At 27.4% G+C, this 12,432-nt stretch overlaps 2 non-coding genes across 2 annotated transcripts; both read right to left on the bottom strand.

Annotated features, from left to right (window-relative positions):
- Positions 1-3,956: 3,956 nt before the first annotated feature.
- Trnas-cga (transfer RNA serine (anticodon CGA)) lies at positions 3,957-4,038 on the bottom strand. Its single transcript has one exon. It is a non-coding gene; the product is annotated as a tRNA-Ser (tRNA).
- A 386-nt stretch (positions 4,039-4,424) lies between these two features.
- Positions 4,425-4,497, bottom strand: Trnak-uuu (transfer RNA lysine (anticodon UUU)). Its single transcript has one exon. It is a non-coding gene; the product is annotated as a tRNA-Lys (tRNA).
- Between the last annotated feature and the right edge of the window lie 7,935 nt (positions 4,498-12,432).

Raw genomic sequence — 12,432 nt, 5'->3', positions numbered from 1 at the left:
AAGAAGTTCTCCCTTCAGCATTCGCTATATTCATATTCTCATCATTACTCATGCAACAATACGACAACTTGCAATTATAAATAAAAACTAACTTTAAAGGTGATTGAATTAAAATATTAACGCGTTCTTACTCGCAGTATGTCTGTGATGTTCCTATTAAAAATAATTGTTTGAAGCATAGTTTATCAGAACTTAGTCTTGAAACATATTTTTGAATTTTTGATTTGTTTGAACTCAGTATAAGCCAAGTTTATCAGCACTGAAAGCTTAATTAAATATTTCAAAGTTTAAACACTTTATCAACTGAGAAATTATTTAAAAAAAAACATGAAAAAACATTTTTTAATCCTTTTAACAAAACAGAACATAAATTAAGAAAAAAAAGTTTGTTCTCACGTAATGAAAACAAATAAGATAAATTATACAACGAAATTCAGCGAAATATAGTAAAAAACATTAATACCTGACTAATAAATGCTAGTTGTAATGAAATACTTTGACTTTTGTACTTTATTTATGATCATTAAAGTATTATACTCGACTAAGGTTTATGTTTAAAGTTTTTTGAATAAAATTTATTGACAGCCAGTGGTAAACCAAAACTTAAAGAACAATTTTTCAAATGAATATCAATTATTTCTATAAAATTTTAATAAATTTTATTCTGTTGTTTTTGTAAAAACGTAGTACTGTAGTCTGTAAGTATATAAAATGTTACTGATTTTAATTGTTTTAAATAACCACAAAACACACGTATATTAAGAAAAAGTTGAAGAAATTACGTTCTATAGTTGCAAAGTTTTAAAAGTGTTTATTAAGTTTCTTTCTTTAAGTATTTGTTGATATTAAATCATTGTTAATAAAATACATACCGATATAATCCATGAAATTAATTTCATATGCTCGAGTTGTAACTTACTTTCACAAGCGTCGATGGTGTAACGGTTAGCATCAGTGCTTTCTAGTCACTCCATTACAACTTCCGGTTGATTCACCATTTACCAATAAAACTTTGGAAAAATACAAAAACTATTTTCTATTCTCTAAAATCTTAGAACATTTAGACTACAACAACTGTATAGTGGTAGAGGACCTGAAGGCTCATCATATAAACTAAGTATTACCATAAAAGGCTTACCTTGCTAATACATTCTAAATAGGACCTCTATGTGATATTTACCTAAGTACTGTTCAATAAGTTTTACAATTTATTACACATTACAATATAAACAAAGTAAACACACACTATAAAGAATACATAACATAATAGTCGATTAAATAATACTTAGCTTAAATAAGAGTTAACAGGTGGTTTTGGATGGCTCAGCATTCTACCAAAAGCAACGTTTATTCAAAGTTATCATATTTAAGCATTAAGAAATTATTCTTTTTTTTTGCAATCTCTTCTCTTATACAATTAAGAAAGCAGTGAAGCATGCATTACTGCTACACTCCCTTAACCTGTTTTTTTTTAAGTTAAAATTTGTTTCTTAGATTTTAAAATTAAAACATAATTTATGAAATTTAGTTCATATTAGGTTCTTTTCCCCTCCTAAAAAAACTAAAAAAATTATTTCACCAGTTATGTTATTTTTATATTGCTATTTAAAACAATAAAAACTTTATAGAAAGTATCAAAAGACTTGAAAAAAATACTTATATACATAACATAAGTGCACATGCAAAGTTATAAGTGAATTATATATTAAAACTTTTTACAACAACTAAAACACTTAATATGTTTGTGTTAGTTCAAATTTTTATAAAGTCAGTCTACTGAAGTCCACTTCTTTTCCCATCATCTTGTCGAAAAACTAACGTCTAATGTCCATACAACTTTTGTGTTTGTTACAAATAGGAAGGTAGTTGTCGCCGACTGAATGAGTCCGAACATCCGCTAAGTCAGACGATGACCTTTAGTAAAAGTTTAAGTTGGTGACGAATCGATTCATCTAATTACATCGAACTTGATGATCTTCATCAAACTTACGGCTGTGACGTCATAATAGACTGACATGAACTAGATTAATCGTTGTAGTTGTCCATTGATATTTTAAGATGTATTTAATTTTATATTTTTAAAATAAATGTTATATTTAGTCACTCAAGATTAAAAGACATTTTAAATGCTTTAACTTTTAAAAGTTTTCAATAATCAAAACAAGTGTTTTACTAATAATATTAAGAAAGAAACTTTGTTTTCGTAAAGTAACTTTTAATAAGTGTAATGTTTCGGAAACAACTAAATTGTAATAATATTATCACAAAACTATTAAGTTTTTAAATAAACCCCAAATGAAAGAAATAATTTAAATTCGTAAACAAATAGAGGAAGGAGATGTTTTGAAATATGTTTAAAATAATCAATTACTCCTTTTCGCTACACAATTTCAAAACAAATGGCTTTAAAAAGCTTTAAGGAAATAACAATCAGATTTCGTAAATAAATAACGATTTTGTTTTTAAAACAATTGTTAAAATTAACTATGAGAGTTACTCCTATAAACATTTTTAAAGTATTTATCAAGTATCTGCATAGATAAAAATTATTTTAATTTCTAAGATAATATTTTAAAATCATCTTAAAATAGCCAAAACGAAATTAAGTGTTACTTTTAAGTGAATGAAAATAACGTCATAAGAAATGTGCAAAACTTACCTCCCTTTACACAAGTACATTAAGTTTCAGTGAAAAATCAGCTGTAAATGTTTATTTGCTAAAACATACATTTGTTTAAAGACTACTTAAGAAGCTTTTTTTTAACAAAATAAACTCTTTATTTCAATCTTCACAATAACACACTGACGTTTAGTAGCTAGTTTTAAAAACTTTAACAATTACGAGTTATTTTAATGTGAAAACAAATTGAACAGTTTTTCAACAAATATTTTTCTACTTTCCTGATTAAAATGCTTTTTTTTTTTCGAAGCAATAAAAAGTCCTTAAATGATTTGCTAGTACATTAGCTGCTTCCTTAGACTATTCGTTTATTCTTAACCTCTAGTATAGAGTATTTGCTAAAAATTTTAAGAAATATCACTTTCTTTTCGACTAAACTTAGTTTTTTAAATCGAAAGTTTGCGGTATCATTACACATAGCAACTTATTCGCAACATAAATTTAAAGAATTACTTGCTCATAACTTATAAGAAAGTATTTTGCTGTCTGCAGTTGTTTAAAATAATCTTTTTCATAAGATAGATTTTCATTTTGTTACACAAAGGTAAATATAACAATGGCTACAGATTCAGTATATCCACGATATAAACATTTGTAGCTTACTTTGAGCAAAATGCAAAACATTAGTTAGAAGCTTTTTGTAGATGTTGAGAATAAAAGTCAACAAGAATCCTATTCATCGGGCTCATTTTTTGCTGCTTAATGTTTTCGTGGTTTAAAAAAATCCTCCCTATACTTTTATAAAAAAACAATTGCAATGTGCATTTATTGCGCTCGGTTGACGACTTTTTCGTGTGTTGGCGTCTTAGATAAGCTGTATTTTTTGTTTTAAATTGTGCACTTTGGCACTTGAAAAAAATATAAAAAAGTTAAATGATAATAACCACGAAAACAAGAAAAAAATTAGTATTTCCTAATCTTGAATAAACAACACTTTGGTTACGCAGTTTTTGTATACCTTTAACACATTAAATAATTTTAAAGCCGATTTTTTTAATAAACACTAAGTAGTTTTTACAAAGAATATATTTAAGAGAAAAAGTCAAATTTTGTAGAAATAACTTTTTGTAGGTCGTCGTGACTTTTAAAACTTTATTTAAAAAATTTCTGAAGTTTTTTTAGACTCAAGTTTGTATATAAGTTAAGTGAAAAGTCATCCCACTTTAAAATACTAAAATGAAAAATGAAAAAAATCTGTACATCTTCTATTAACTAAAAATGTGACTTCTGTATTTATATAAATTATATACTACAGCAATTCCAGAACAAAATAGTTCGCTGCGAGCAGGATTTAAATCTGCGCGGGCAATGCCCATTAGATTTCGAGTCCAACGCCTTAACCACTCGGCCATCGCAGCTCCCGTTGGAAATATACTTTTCTTGTTTATATAGTTAAGTAGTTGTCAATACAAAACAAATCATATTAAGAAACTAAGTAAATAAGTTTTTTTAAGTATATATAGTTTATAGTTACAAAAGACTAAACTTTTCAAAAATTTGCTATTTAAATGTTATTTAGTTATGTTATAGTTTTGTTATTTAGTTCTTAAATCCAACAATAACTACTAATAAATTTATATCAATACTAATTTACTCGTAAATATATTCAACAAAATATATTCTTCGTAAGTAGATGAAAAATGATTAATTTTAAATATAAACAATGCATAGGCAAACATAACTATTCTTTTTTTAAATTGAGATGATAAAATTAAATCATTTTCTAATTAATAGTTCATAAAGGAGCCTGGCAGGGGACATGAACCCCTGACCGTTGGATTAAAAGTCCAACGCTCTACCGACTGAGCTAGCCAGGCTCACATCGACACTGAAATTATAGCGTTTATAATTAAAATCGTTATACATTGTGACGTAGTGATTCAAACTTTGTGACGTAGTTATTGAAACTAATGTTGCAAAATAGAAAATACTTTTCAAATTTTTTATTTAGTATTTAGGCTGTTACAAATTAATGGTAATACAAAATTGTTAGTAATCTTTGAATTAGGAATTGTAGTAATACTACTACTATTACTTTTTATTAATAGTACTATTACTAATTATCTTTATATTTTAATTTATATAAGTTAAGTTTAGTTCTGGTAGAATTCACTTATTATAAATTATTAAAAAATTGTACAATAGGTTATTTATCTGTTCAAGTGTGAAACTATTTCTGCTGTTCAAAAAGTTCAAATAAAAATATTTCATACGGAAATCAATAATATAGTGAAAAAAAAACATTATTTTAAGTACCAAAACAAAATAAAGTTTCATTGCGAAGTTATGTTCTACCGAGACTTGAACTCGGATCACAGATTTCAGAGTTCTGATAACTAACCATTACACCATAGGATCGCACGTTAATATTATATTTTTTGTGAATTTATAGCTACAAACACTATCAAACTTTTAGATAAGACAAGACTTGTTTAAGTTTGTTTTACACTTAATTAAAGGGAATAAAAAGTATAGCTTTAACTACAATTATACATGTAATTTATAAAATAAGGCATGTAAAACAATTGATTTAAGGATTTGGGATTACTTTTTTAATTATACTTACACGTTAGTTTAAAAAGTTTAGTTTTTGTAAAGAAAAAAAAAACATAATTGTAAAATATATATAATATGAAGCTTTATTACTTTTTGAAATTTTTAGAATAAAATAAAAAACCAAGTATAGATAAGTTTATATTAAAAAAATTAATTCTGTTTTTTCTATTTAGTTTGAACCGTTAAAGATAAAAAAAATTACAAACTAGTAATAAAAAAAATCAATTTAATTATGAAAATGATAACTTTTTTGTTAACATAAAAACTAAACTAAATTTTACTAGTTAGTTTTGGTTACTTATAAACTTGTTTAAGGCTAGTATAGTTAGGGAGCGGGTCAGAATGACACAGCGACAAAATGACACGGTACGTCACCTTGGCACGGTGCGTCACTTTGGCATAGAGGGTCACTTTGGCACGGCGACAAAATTACACGGTGCGTCACTTTGGCACAGCGACAAAATGACACAATGCGTTACCTTGGCACGGTGCGTCACTTTGGCACGGAGGGTCACTTTGGCACAGCGACAAAATGACACGGTGCGTCACTTTGGTACGGAGGGTCACTTTAGCACAGCGAAAAAATAACACGGTGGTTAATAAGGGAGAGAACGATTTGTTGTGAAACTTCATTGGTATGCACAACGATCTTATTTTTCTAGGAAATTTTTCGGTTTCCTGTCTTCTATCTGGTTTTGTAGAAATAGCAACAATCACATTGATTAACTTTAAAAACAAAGACCGTAGGATTTTTTGATTGTGACTTCATAAAATAAAGTGAAACACGTAATGTTTATACCTTCTATTGTCCATCGTCACCTTCTATTGTCCATCGTCGTACTTATAAACAACATACTCATTTTTAAGCAGTAGCAAGGTGTTAGATGTGCTTAATAAACGAAAAATAGTTGTTTGTATCAAACAACGTTCACAAATATGCAAAAGCAGCAACTTTTTTAACAAAATACGACTGCCAAAATTAAAAGGAATTTATTTTTGATTTCTTTCGAATGGAAAAACTTAAATACAGTTTAGTACTAGAACTTGAAACGAATAATAAAAATTAGAAAATGACTTGCCATTTTACGACTAGAAAGATAAAAACTCACATAAACATGTTTTTTAAACTTCAGCAATATTCTGACTTAAAAAATACAATCTACATTTTAGATCAATAATTCAGCACATCAATTCAATAAACTAGTAGATGTAAATACAGAGGAAAGTTTGTTTTATAAACTAAAACTCAGACGTTAGCGAAAAAAACTTTTCTGCTGTTGTAATTCTGAATTCTAATGCGGTTTTTATTTTACGTTTCTATGCTTAAAAAAATAATACTTGCGCTCTTTTGGAGACTTAATAGGTTGCATTTTTGAACTAAAATACTGCATTCCCTGACGACCTACGTTAGTAGCAACATCTTCAAAAAATCATTATGCACTTGACTTAAAAGATCGAAATTTTGCGCCTCTATGCGACTTATGTTAGTTGCAACATATATTGTGCACTTACAAGTATAAACATAATGCTCTTTCGCAAATAAAATTGTGCACCTAAGCACTAAAAATGCATAGATAAAAGTATAAGTACAAATGACCGCAAATAAATTAGTTTTTTAGCAAAACATTCCCTACATCAAGCATCTCTTTAAATAAAACTCAATTAACCACTAATACACACTTGTAATACAATTGTAGACTTGCTTAAACAAAATACAATGTTTCTCACTTTTATATAAGTAAAACTTCGCAAAATAAAACATTATTGCAATTGACATTGTCAAGATTTTAAACTCGTTAAAAAGTTGATTATTAATTATTTAAATTATTTTCTCGCTCCGTTTTTAAACGGATTAGGCGTCTGATTCCTATTAGAATATTCCTAAAGCTCAGGCAACTCATGGTCTCCAATGTCTCAATACAGATATTGGAGACCACGGGTTGCCCATGATAATTAGGTAAATAGAGCATCGCTTTAACCAATTACTTCTAATTGCCCCATACTTTCAAAATGTTGTCTATTTTATATCAAAATAATTTTATTTTATCAGAAAGAAATTAACTCCTAATTAATAAACAATATTGTTTTAAATTTTAGAAAAAAGTTTTTAGAAATCCTAGAAAATGTATTTATTTTTACAAAAAACTCCGTTTTTTATTCGCAAGATTATAAAACCGAGTTTTTTAAAACTTTGTAATAAAACTCAAGAATATAAAGTAGCAGAAAAGGTTAACTAGCAAATTAAAATCTACTTTTACTGTATTATTATGAAATTTACTTACTGATTTTGTATTAAATATAAATGCTATTTAATTCCTAATATGCAATAAAATACTATTTTATCTGTCATACTCTAAGTTTAACTTTTTATATTTTAGACTAAAAAGTTTTGTAAAAATAAAAAAGACTTATATTATTAACTTTAATAGAATGGCTGCAGCTTTAATAAGAAGGCTGCAGTAGCAATGTTGTATGTATAACCTCTAGTGATTATTTTTTTAAAGTGATAAATATATAAATGCGCATGAATGGTTGCATCAGACTCTTAATTATTTCTCAACTGTTCATAATACTGTTTTTAACTTTTTTCATAAATTTAGGCTCCAGGACCGTTTATTTTAGTTATTTGCTTTTAGACAAGTTTATTATAAATTTTCAATACAAAGTTTTAAATATACATCCTAACTTATTAACTTTTGTTGAATATATATATATATACATATTTAATATAAATGGCTAGTTACTACAAACGCATCTGTATTTTAAAAAAATGGATTAAAACACGCATGACTTATTCTTACTACGAAATAACTCTGTATTAAATTAAATCTTAGTTATTTTTCATAACAATTCCTAATAATAATTATTTAAACGTTTAACAAAAAATACTAAATTTTATTCATTACATAAATGTGAATGGTGAAACGTAAAAATTAAAATATAATAAATCTTTTGTTTAACTAATTTTTATCAAAATTTTACATTTAAAAATTATATTACTGAAGAAGTTTAGTTTTGCTTATTAGTTTGTTAATCCATGCTATAGTAACGGACGGTGTCATTTTGTCGCTATGTCGAAGTGACGTATTGTGTCATTTTGTCGATATGCCAAAGTGACGCACCGTGCCTAAGTGACGCACCGTGTCATTTTGTCGCTGTTCCAAAGTGACCCTCCGTGCCAAAGTGACGCACCATGTCGTTTTGTCGCAGTGCCAAAGTGACGCTCCGTGTCATTTTGTCGCAGTGCCAAAGTGACCCTCCGTGCCAATGTGACGCACCGTGTCGTTTTGTCGCTGTGCCAAAGTGACCCTCTGTGCCAAAGTGACGCACCGTGTCATTTTTTCGCTGTGCCAAAGTGACGCACCGTGTCATTTTGTCGCCATGCCAAAGTGACGCACCGTGCGAAGGTGACGCACCGTGTCATTTTGTCGCTGTGCCAAAGTGACGCACCGTGTCATTTTGTCGCCGTGCCAAAGTGACTCTCTGTGCCAAAGTGACGCACCGTGCCAGAGTGACGCACCGTGTCATTTTGTCGCTGTGCCAAAGTGACGCACCGTGTCATTTTGTCGCCGTGCCAAAGTGACCCTCCGTGTCGAAGTGACGCACCGTGACAAAGCAGAAGTGTTACTGTTACAATTATTAATTTCTTTATACTACCATTGTATTAGGTTATCTGACTAAACACTGTTTTTATTTTAAATAAAAAAAATCTGCGTGAAAAATATGTTATATAGCGATAAAACTGCTCTTTTATGGCTAATACATAACTGACAAAACACTAACAAAAATATTGAAATATTATACAACCTTAAATTGTATTATACTACCAAAAGTCCTAAAAGTGCATCTAATATTTTTATTCTTAAATATACAAAAATAACAAAACATTTAAAAAAAAGTTCAATATGGTGTATGAGTAAAAAATCTTTATAACTGATTTAGAAATCTAATATTATTTCAGTTGTTTTGGAAATTTTTTGGAAACCAATTTACTAGCTTAACTATTTTATTTCTAAGTTACTTTTCTTTTCTCATAGTTTTTCTTAAACTGATTTTATACACTGATTACAAAATTGGGTTATAGATCTGTTGATTAAAATTTTGTGCAGTTTTTTAAGTTGTATATAAAACTTACTTTAAGTATAAGTAAAAGGTAAAGTAAATGCATCTAGAAATTTTTTCAAAACAAAACAGAACTTATAATTTATATTGGTTTCCTTCTTAGAGAAATTTTTTTTAATTTAGATTTTTATCTGTTTATAAACTTGTAAAGTTTTAAAGTTAATCTAAATAAATTAAAAAATTCAGTTCAATTAAAGGTCAGTTATAGTAGAGAACTTTTATTTTCTCATTTCAGAACATACTATTAACCATTTTATATTGTGTTACACTGAGTTGCACAGTAGTGTAACTTTATACTTACTTTAAAAGTAGTTTTTTGTACTTTGATTACTTTGTTAAACAGTTGGTATAGAAAAGCATTTTTTGAATCACTTATTTTTTACATTGCATGCAAAGATTTTAGCATGTTTAAATTGAAGTAAAGGCTTATTCTAAAACTTGCACACTAATGCACAGAGTTAGGGTTTTATATTAAGATAATATTTAGCTATCAAAAAAATATAATGATAGACAATTTTTTGTGTTAGTAAAACCTGTTGAAAAACTCAAACTTATGAATTGTTATATCTGTCACCAAAATCGGTTAACTGATGAAGAAAATGAAAAAAATTATTTTTTTTGTACTACCGTTGTAATATTAGAAATATAGTTGGAACTTAAGAATGCTTACAAAAATGTATTTTTGACATTACTGCTTAAATGCCTATCAAAGCCTAAGTGAAATGCTTTTAAATTTATGCTTTAAGAAACTCTATCGTATTATATTAAATAATTCTTAGGGTTTAAAAATTACAATGTTATTTTTCTGTGATAAAGATAGTAATTACAACTAACTTATTTAAAGTTTATATTTTCAAAAACTTTTTTTTCTTGAATTAAATTCAAACTTAGTAATTAGTAAATTGCTGTAGTTTTAAAAATTAGATTTAATAAAAATTAGATATAAATTTATAATGAGCGCGTGAGATAATAACTTCACTTTTTTCAGTGCTGTAACGCGTTTTCAGTATATAAAACTACATCAGGTCATAATTAGAACAAATTCAATTACATTCGACAAGTAATACTACAGCTATAAGTGTTAAGTTGTATCCATCTTCAGTAATAAAGTTTTTTTTTCCTTTCCCTTAAACTTTTTCTATTTAAAATTTTTTATTACATTAAGTTAAAAAAACTTTTATTTTCAGTAATTAATACTTATATTAAACTTACCCAACTGTGCATTTTTCATTAAATTTGAACACTTAGTATCAAAATTCTTTTGTTTATGTTTTTATTCATCAATACGTTCGGATAAAATTTACAGCTATTGTCTAAATATTATTTACTGTCTTGTTGTTATTTGAAAAGGTCAACTCATGCTCACCGAAACCTGGTAGTTAAACGAAGCAGTATATAAACGTTTGTTTTATTATATATATATTAGACATAGTGTTGCTTTTGCACGAGAGTCATTTTGCACAAAGCGTCATTTTCGCACAATGGATCACTCTTGCAAGAGGTTAAGGTCAGTGTAAGGTATACGTGCAAAGTGACGACGAGCAAAAGTGAAACGTCATGCAAAAGTTACGCCTTTCAAAAGTTTTCATTTGTGCTAAAGTGACACATTGTGCAAAAAAAAAACCTTTAAAAAGTGACGCTTTTTTGACAAACCAACCCAATTTTTTAACGTCTAGCAAAAATTTCTTACGTCATAAATAGTTAATTATCAACCAAAATTATAAAGAATCAAGCAAAAGCATTGAGCACCAAGCAAAATTATTCAGCATTAAGCAAAATTGATCATCATCAATCATAATTAATAAACACCAAGCAAAATTGTTATGGTTTAAGAAACTTTATAAATATCAAACAAAATTACTAAACATCAAGCATTATTGGTCGAAATCAAGAAAACTGTTTAATTTTTATATTATTTAACTACGTTAACAAAAAAGGGGACACTCGGATTTGAACCAAAGCGCCTATCGATCTGCAGTCAATTGCTCTACCACTGAGCTATATTTCCGTACATATGTAATGAAACAAAGCATATTATAAACAGTTTATCAGCGTTGCCTAAAGCAAAAATATTAACAAATGATTGAACGCGACTTTTGTAATTGTATAATCTTTTTACAACACTTCTAAACCATTAAGATAAGTTCTTACTAAAACACTTTAAACATTTTTCCTTACACTAAAAATTAATATTTAACAAAAAAAAAAGGTTCTTTCTTATGTTTCGGTTTTTTAAACACTATATCAAAATACTTTTTTGAATTTTTTGATATTACAACAATTAATAAATATTATTTTTAAAACATTACTCACTCTTTTGTATAGGTTTCAGGTTTATTGATTTATAACTTATTTTTATAATGACTTAAACAACTAAACTATCGAACACTACTTTAAACACTATTTCTTTTTTTTTCTGTTAATGCTTACTTACTAATTAATAAAGTTTGTTTTATGTTGTATATATATTAAACGTAAATAGACTTTTTATAGGATGTAATGTGGCCAGTACATGAATCGAACCCGCGACATTCGCGTTATTAGCACGACGCACTAACCAACTGACCAACTACTTGCAAATTTTTAGTTTATAAAGCTGGAAGTTTCGATTGTTACGTCGTGATCAACACTGCGCGACTACGTCTCTGAGGAAAACACATTAATTCCTTAACATTTTCTGTTTTGTTGTTTTAATTACTTGTTTCTCTATTACTTCGAACAAATTAAGTTGCATTAAATTTAAATAACAATGTTTTATGAACAATTGGTATGCTTATTTTTACAAATTATTAAGCTTTACATTTACTTTTATTGAATTAATAGAAAAAAAATCTCAAATTTACTTAAAATTTGCAAATATGCGGAAGTTGATTGAAATGTTATGTCTATTAAGCATAAACGTAATGTTTTTTTTAGAGTTTTTGAAGTGCATTTAAACAGCATTAAGAATAAAGATATATATAAATATTTATAAATATTAGTTGTATTTATATATCTAGCAAATATAATAAGTTTTAAATACTCAAAGCTGCAAATATTTTATATTAGCTATCCTATTTGCTGAATAGATAAAT

The sequence above is a fragment of the Thalia democratica genome, chromosome 2, assembly GCF_965202585.1.
Source record: "Thalia democratica chromosome 2, ktThaDemo2.hap1.1, whole genome shotgun sequence".
Lineage (NCBI taxonomy): Eukaryota > Metazoa > Chordata > Thaliacea > Salpida > Salpidae > Thalia > Thalia democratica.
The sequence above is the reverse complement of the archived record's forward strand: the minus strand, read 5'-3'. Positions and strand labels throughout refer to the sequence as shown.